This window comes from Silene latifolia, chromosome 11, assembly GCF_048544455.1.
Source record: "Silene latifolia isolate original U9 population chromosome 11, ASM4854445v1, whole genome shotgun sequence".
NCBI classification, from domain to species: domain Eukaryota; kingdom Viridiplantae; phylum Streptophyta; class Magnoliopsida; order Caryophyllales; family Caryophyllaceae; genus Silene; species Silene latifolia.
In genome coordinates, this window is record NC_133536.1 from 194567914 (window position 1) to 194575509 (window position 7596).

The 7596-nt window shown below is 40.5% G+C and overlaps 1 long non-coding RNA gene across 2 annotated transcripts; it reads left to right on the forward strand.

The window, feature by feature from the left end:
* LOC141615269 (uncharacterized) lies at window positions 1-3317 on the forward strand. Of its 2 annotated transcripts, XR_012529768.1 has the most exons (4): window positions 1-186; window positions 286-353; window positions 1538-1624; window positions 3040-3317. It is a non-coding gene; the product is annotated as an uncharacterized LOC141615269 (long non-coding RNA). The 2 variants fall into 2 exon arrangements; XR_012529769.1 differs by lacking the exon at window positions 1538-1624.
* The last annotated feature ends 4279 nt before the right edge of the window (window positions 3318-7596 follow it).

Here is a 7596-nt window from a genome sequence, read left to right on the forward strand (position 1 = left end):
CACCCCCTCATTTCTTCATTCTTCATTTCTGAATGAACCCAGCAACAGCAACAAAAAGCAACGAAACACACAGAGCAACACACCTCCATTTTCGTCACCTTAAACCTCAGATCCCGGCCCATTTCTCGACCAAATTCCGTAATTTTTGTACCATTCTCTTCCCCTTTCCTTCCTCCTCCTTTTAAGGTAAGAAAGTCTCCTTTTTGTAGTGGTTTCGTCTTTCGCCGTCTTATAAAAGTGTCGTCTTTTAGCTTCTTTATTCCGTTTTCTTGCCCTTTAATGAAGGATTCGAAGACCCGGGGTGAGGCTCGTGCCTTGTGGACCATTTATTCGAAGAATAAGGGGCGTTTAAGGTAACACGATTCTACCGTTCTTATTATTAATACTATTGTTCGGGGTTGTATGTATGTGTTAATTATATTATTTGTTGGAGTTGTTCGGATGCTTGTATACATGTTTAATGCCGTTGATTCTCGGATTCGTTTCTTTGAATGTATTATTAATATATCCTATTAGCCTTTGTTCATGTATATACTATTAGTTACGGACACATATTGTATTGTAAGATGGGTTTTTGGTGGATAGGGCTGTGAATTGGATTATATACTTAATGTTTGAGGAAGTAAGTAATGGAGATTATTTGTCAAGTGTAGTTGTGCGAATTGAGTAGCATGCATAATAGGGGGAATCGTGTACAACAAAGGTGAAAACAAGACTTGGATTTATTAATCCTATCGTGTGATTAATAATAGTTAGTGTTGTGATTTCTATTTTACTCTATGGAGATTAGTAGCTACGGCTACATGACTTTCAGGTTATTTCTCTTTGGGAATTGGAAATTTGCTAGTTGAGCATTAATCAATCTTTATTGGTTATTCGGTGTTGTGTTTGAACTATTGTTTTCTCGTTGACCTTGACTGTGGGTGAGTAGCTAAGAGTATTTACTCTAAGGGTTGAGCTCGGTTCTTTGAGCCTTTGACGATATCGATATTGAAATTGAGATGGAAATCTGGTTACTATGGAGTATTATATTATGAGACGGAGTAATGAGTTAGACGGAGTAGTGAGTTGAGTTGAGCATTTGTTAATTATTGGGTCGAGATAGTATATTATATTATGGAATTAGAAGGAGTAGGAATAATAAGTGTGTGGGTTTAGTATGCTGACATGGAAAGTTAGATAAAGAATAAGACTTGATCTATTTAGTTAATCTCCTATTTTAGGATAATGATGGTACAACAATCATAAGCATAGTTATTAATTTAAGTTTCAGTATACGATTGTCTTAGAGAATCTAAGAGATGCGCTTCCAGTGATTTAAGATCAAATTATAGTTTGTATTATATTTGAATTGTTAACAGGACTGAGTTATGGGCCTTTAAGCCGAGTTTGAGGTTGTCATAATAACTTTTGAGCCGTGTCTATAAATTGTTTTGACGCTAATTTGGTTTATTTAAAATATAATTAAATTAATTCCCGTCTCATATTTTATATAAAGATAATTCGTTAATATCGTCCTTTCACATAATTATTTTAGGTGGCTCATATGTGGTTGAAGATGAAGAGTAATTTTGGGTTTTAGAAGCTTTCTCAAGTTTATTGCTTGTCTCTTTGCTAGCTTAAGGTAACTATTCCGAGTTACTCGACGAATTAATGTCACATTAGTAGTTGATGTTGTGTTTGTTGTTTGATAAGTGTTTAGGTGATTGATAATGTGTTACTTCCGTTTTTCACATGATAGAAATTAGAAATAGCATGAGAATTATATTGTGATAAATTTTATGATTTGGGCCAAAGTAGGCAAAGACTACGAGTCGGGCAGTTGACCGAACGAGTTTGGTCAAACTAGGTTTAAACCATCGACCTCGATTTAACCGATGACCCGTCGCGGGACTCGGGTCGAGGGTTTGTCTTTGAGGTGAGATTGGTTGTTATTGGAAATTTTATGTTATGTCTTGATATTTGTAATTATCATTTCACATGTTGGTTGTTGGATGAATTGGTTGCCTTATACTTCAGTCTTGTTGCCTCTTTGCCATTTTAGCTTGTTCTCATGAATTATGAGATTAACGGTTAGCTGGAATTTGGATTATTATTGATATTGAGGATATTGTTGGATTGTCTGCTGAATAGACATTTATATAGCCTTTCACATGATAGAATGTTAGCATTTATGTTGGTAAGTTGGACTCTTTGTCCTCTTATGGTTAAGTGGGTGTCTTACTTGTCTTGTGTGGTGTGGGCTAAAGTATTCAAGCTGGGACTAGCTGGTACTAGGTCCTAGGTGAGTATTTCGGTCTTCATCATAGATAGGTCTTTATAGTCTTTGACGAGTATATGTTCACTGCTTGATAGCCTTTGTGTTCCTGACTAGTGGATTTATATCCAAGTTGGGGCATGACCTCGTTACTTATTTTGATAGTAAGTGGTCAGCTCAAGTACTAGCCAACCCTTTGGTGGACTCCTTAGGGTACTCACTTCATTGTTTTAAAAAAAGTTGTGGGTCTTGGGTGCGGTGGTGTGTATCCGCATGTCTAGGTCTCATGATTTTAGGCTAGGGTTGTGTTGTCTCTTGGCCATGTTTTATTAATATTAACCGCTGAGCCAAGATACCGGTTCGATTACCTTCCCTACCTCGTGGTATAGACTCGAGTTACAAAGTGACTATTGACGGTGCTAAGAACTTATGCCTGTCTTTGATATATTGCCCTTTCTTGTATGGTGATTCTATGAATCATAGAAGGTGAGATGCAAGCCGGCTATGGTTGATAGAGTTTGAATTCCCGGATGTTATTTGATTCACATGATAGGGTAGTATGAGTCGGTCTAGTATTCACATGCTAGGACTATGTGTTGTTATATTGTTGTTCACATGATAAGCACGATTGTCTAGCATCTATATGCTAAGGCTATGTGTTATTCATATTCATATTCTTATGTTTACATGTTATATTAATTATGACATTTCGTGGCTGGGAGAACTCGGAGTTACTCCCCACTGACTGTGGCTTTCGTATTTGTATAAAATGCGAATGACAGGTAGGTGATGCATATATGGGGTACATGGACGAGCTAGCGAGCAAAGTAACCTTGGGACCTAGACTGGTTTTATTTCATTGTGACCCTTAAACCCTTTTTGTGTCACATACATTTTAGGGACATATGTCTCCCTCTTTTTCTTTGGTTTGTATCACTTTATTCTCGCAACTTTAGCATAGTTATGTAAATTAGTCTGTTAGCATTTGCAGGTGTTGGCATCCTCCTTCTGGAAATGTTTGTGAATGGTTTAGAAAAGTTTTAAAAATGACAGGTTTTAATTAGTTGAACCAATTACAAACATATCCTGTCAGTTTTTCTGTAGAATTTACGTGTTTACTTTTCCGCAATAAATGAGGGTGTCACACCAACACTGAACCCTGACCCAGAAGAAAACCCTTTAGACTGATTGTGGTTGCCTTTCTTGTGATTAGATTGGCCACCACCTTCGCTCTCAGACTTCCTTTTCTCACCACTTGACCTCTCCTGAGCCATCTCCACCAACCTCTCAGCTCTCCCAGCTCTCTCATAAGCTTCCTTAACATCAGTAAGGACTCCCACGAGTAACTTATCCATAATCTTAGGGGTCAACCCCCTCTCAAACCTCAGCGCCAAATTCTCCTCACTCAAACCCATATCCTCAGCATACCTAGACTTGTCATTGAACTGCCTGTAGTACTCGGCCACAGACATCTCAGCGGTCATCTTAAAACTGTCAAACTCTTCCCTCAACTTACTCCTCACATGCTCCAGTACAAACTCTTTCCTCATAGCCCGACGAAACTCTTCCCAAGGTATAGCAGGTAAACCTTGGTTCACATATAACTCCTTAGCACTCACTTTCACCGTATCCCACCACTTACCAGCTGCCTCCCTCAGATAGAACGCAGCCTGTTCCACTCTCATCTCATCAGGACAGTGAACCAAATCTAATATGTTCTCCATCTCTCTAAGCCAGCTATCAAGAAGGATAGGCTCCCCAACTCCCTTGTACTCTTTCGGGTTAAACCTCGCTATATAGAGGCTGATTTTAGAGTGATCAACCTCTTTCTCCTTATCCTTATCTTTCCCCACAGTCTTTAAAGCCTCAGTAAGAGCATCCTGATGCTCCAACATCTTAACGATGTCATCTATGTTCATAAGCTCAGCTCTCGCATACAAAGCAGTCTTCTTGGGCGGCATCTTGAAACTATATCAGAAAAGGGGTGGATATAAACATACGCGCTAAAACCTCAAAACACGAAAACAAGCTGCCCAGACCCTACTCGATCGAGTTCCCAAACATACTCGATCGAGTACCAGGCTACTCGATCGAGTGCCCACTATACTCGATCGAGTGCCCCAACATCAGACCCCAAACAGACCTTCTGATCTCTAACATACTCGACCAATTAGCTAGGCTACTCGATCGAGTGCCTGAGGTACTCGATCGAGTGCCCAAAAACACGATTCTGGACTCAAAATCGTCAAAAACCCACCCGATCGAGTCAGTCCCACTCGATCGAGTCATGCTAACTCAGAACCGCTACCCGCATGCTGTATCATATGCTAACATGCTAAAAACTTTGTAAAACCAACATTATATCATAACTAAGCATATAATGCTACGCATCTTTTCATACGATCTACGAAATCACTATATCATGTTATTTAAACGCCACATTGTAAACATCCAACATGTTTTCATTCTAACAACAATTCTACATATATCATCACTCTTTCTTTCACATTCTCAACTTCTACTGCATACATCCAACAGTTACGCACACTTCATCACATTCACACACAAGCTAACCAAACAACGCATACGACCTTGACATACACCGCCCATGTGACCGGTTCAAAATTGTAGGGCGAGTTCGCGACTTTAGGACGTCTCCCAAGCCTTTGCATTAGCTCCTACAACCTTTACCCCGGGTTCATTTTAATTGACTCCCTATGTTCATTAGGTTCATTGGTTACAGGTTTCAGGGTCGTCTCTCTGATACCATTTGTAACACCCCCATACCCCAAGTGCCTTACCAGGACCACTCAGGTATGAAGACATTACCATCTCGGTTACCCGAGGCAATGATAATCAAATAAACAATAAAGAAACAACGTTTAAATAGAAATACTTAGTGAAAGGTTACAATCTCGAAACCAAAACCAAAAGTACCAATACATGTTCTCAAACCGATCATTTTCTTGTTCTAACTGAAATGTAAAGAAACTACTAAGCTACAACGGAAGACTTCTATCATCATATCGTGGCAATCCCATCTATCCCGATACTCATCTCATACCTGCTCAATATCTCGCTCACCATCCCCGAATGTATCACCGCAGTTTACAAAACAACAACCGGGTCAAGATTACTAATCACACAACTCAATATATATCAACAATAAGATAAACAGACAGCTTAACTGTCACACACAACCACACCAATTCCAACAATCTCAATCATCGACTGTCCACTAGACCAGCCCTGCCAGTGGGGGGACCGCAGCCGTACCCACCAAATCCCCGCTCCTCATAATGAGCGATAACCCTGTCCATTAATGTGCACATCCCCTTCGTGGCGGGTTCCACGAAGGGCGAAACTAGGGCGTGAAGCCACTCCCGCAAGTGACCCCACTCACTCGAGGACACGCCTCGAAACCATAGACAAACAATCACAACCACAATCACAAATGCATCACAATACAATTACTATAGCAAACAATCAATCTCAACACATCAACAATCATCCCATTATGGGAATAATACTTGAGTAGGAAATCCTACCCTGGAAAGCACACTATCGACGGACGGTCTCTAAAGATGTATCAAAAGCTTCCTCTACGAAACCTCCTCCTATCATACAACATACAAATGCTACCAAATCACATACTACTCAAAAACCCCCAAATCCCTATATTAGAGTTTAACCAAATCAAAGGAAAGACAACAAAAAGGGTACATAGATCTTACCCTCGACGCAAGGATCTCAACGGTATATCAAACGATGAAAACCGACCTTCCAAACTCCGGGATTTGCTAACAATGCGATTAAGATGATGAACGTAGTTGCTTTCTCTCTTGACAGTAAATTAGGTTTTGCAAAAGTGTTTAGTATAATGACGACGAAGGTTATATATCTTAATCGCATAATTAACAAAACCCGAGAAAAACTCCCCGTAAACCGGCTACTCGATCGAGTACCCAAGGTACTCGATCGAGTACCCCCTTACTCGATCGAGTACCCTAGTTACTCGATCGAGTACCCAACATGTCAGAAACTATTTTAAAATGCAACTTACCCTTACTTGACAGAGTAAGGCCTACTCGATAGAGTACCCGAACACTCATAAATACGGAGTATTACAGGTATCTCAATTGAGTTTGGGTCTGGGTCATCCTCAGTATCATCATAAACAGAATTGCATTCAAGATAACACACAGAGTAAGCAGAACCTAATTTATTCATATTAAAGTTTGAGAAAAGTTGAAACAAAACAGCCATCTGATCTGTGGTCAGCGGCGGTAAAGGGACAGTTGTTGGGGCATTTCCCGAACTACTGTTACTATTTGAGACTAAGCTAAGAGAAACAAAGGGAATGGGGATGACGACATGAGGAGATTCCTTAGTGACCTCTCTAGACTTCGACTCTGACTCCGACTCTGACTCTGACTCGAATTCATCATCTTCTGGTTCTCCTTTGAACATCTCTCCTTCTCCAGTGGTGAGCTTGAAGAGTCTTCCTTGATTGTTGGTCCACTTGATTGATTTTCTCCATCCTTTCTGTTGATTCGCATTTGTTTCTGTGATTAACACGGTAGGGTTGAAGTGGTTGTCTTGAAGTATCATAGTAATGATCTCATCCTGCGCGGCTCTAACAAATCGATCCTCTCCAAATAGTAGACTAACAGCTTGTTCGTCTAAGCAAGGTGCTTGACGAGCTTTGACGGTAGGAACTGTTTCTGGAGGAATGAAGTAGCAATCGTGAAATATCTCGATTCCGGCTAGCTTCCTTTCGAGATAGTGCCAAGGTTCGGGAAATCCGTGAAAGAGTTCTTGACTTCCTTCCTTAACAAAGTATCCATTTAGAGTAGGGAGATAGGGTCGCATTTGGACTCCTACGTACTTACGGTTTTGAACTTGAGCGAGCATCTCTAGAACTTCCTCTTTAGTGGGTTTGTATCCTAGTCCAAGTGGTATTCTCTTTTAGTTTCTTTCCTTGTAGGGTGCGAAGGTGTTTCTTCGGATAGGGTTCAAAGGCATTCCAGGGAAGTATCCTTGGGATTTGAGTATGTGGTTGACCACCAAGTTGGAGTAGGGATCGTAGTATAGGGGTGCCAATTCGCTTTCTATGACACTTATGCTTTGAATGCCCCCAAGTTCATGTACTGGATCCGCAAGGACTTGATTATTTGACTTCTTTTCGATTATTGCCTTGATGGGCGACGAAGTGATCGTCACCACTTTGCCATTTAGTGGAATTTTGATCTTTTGGTGAAGGGTGGATGTTACCGCTTTGGAGGCGTGAATCCAAGGTCTTCCCGGAAGTATGTTGAAGGAAGCTTCGATGTCCACTA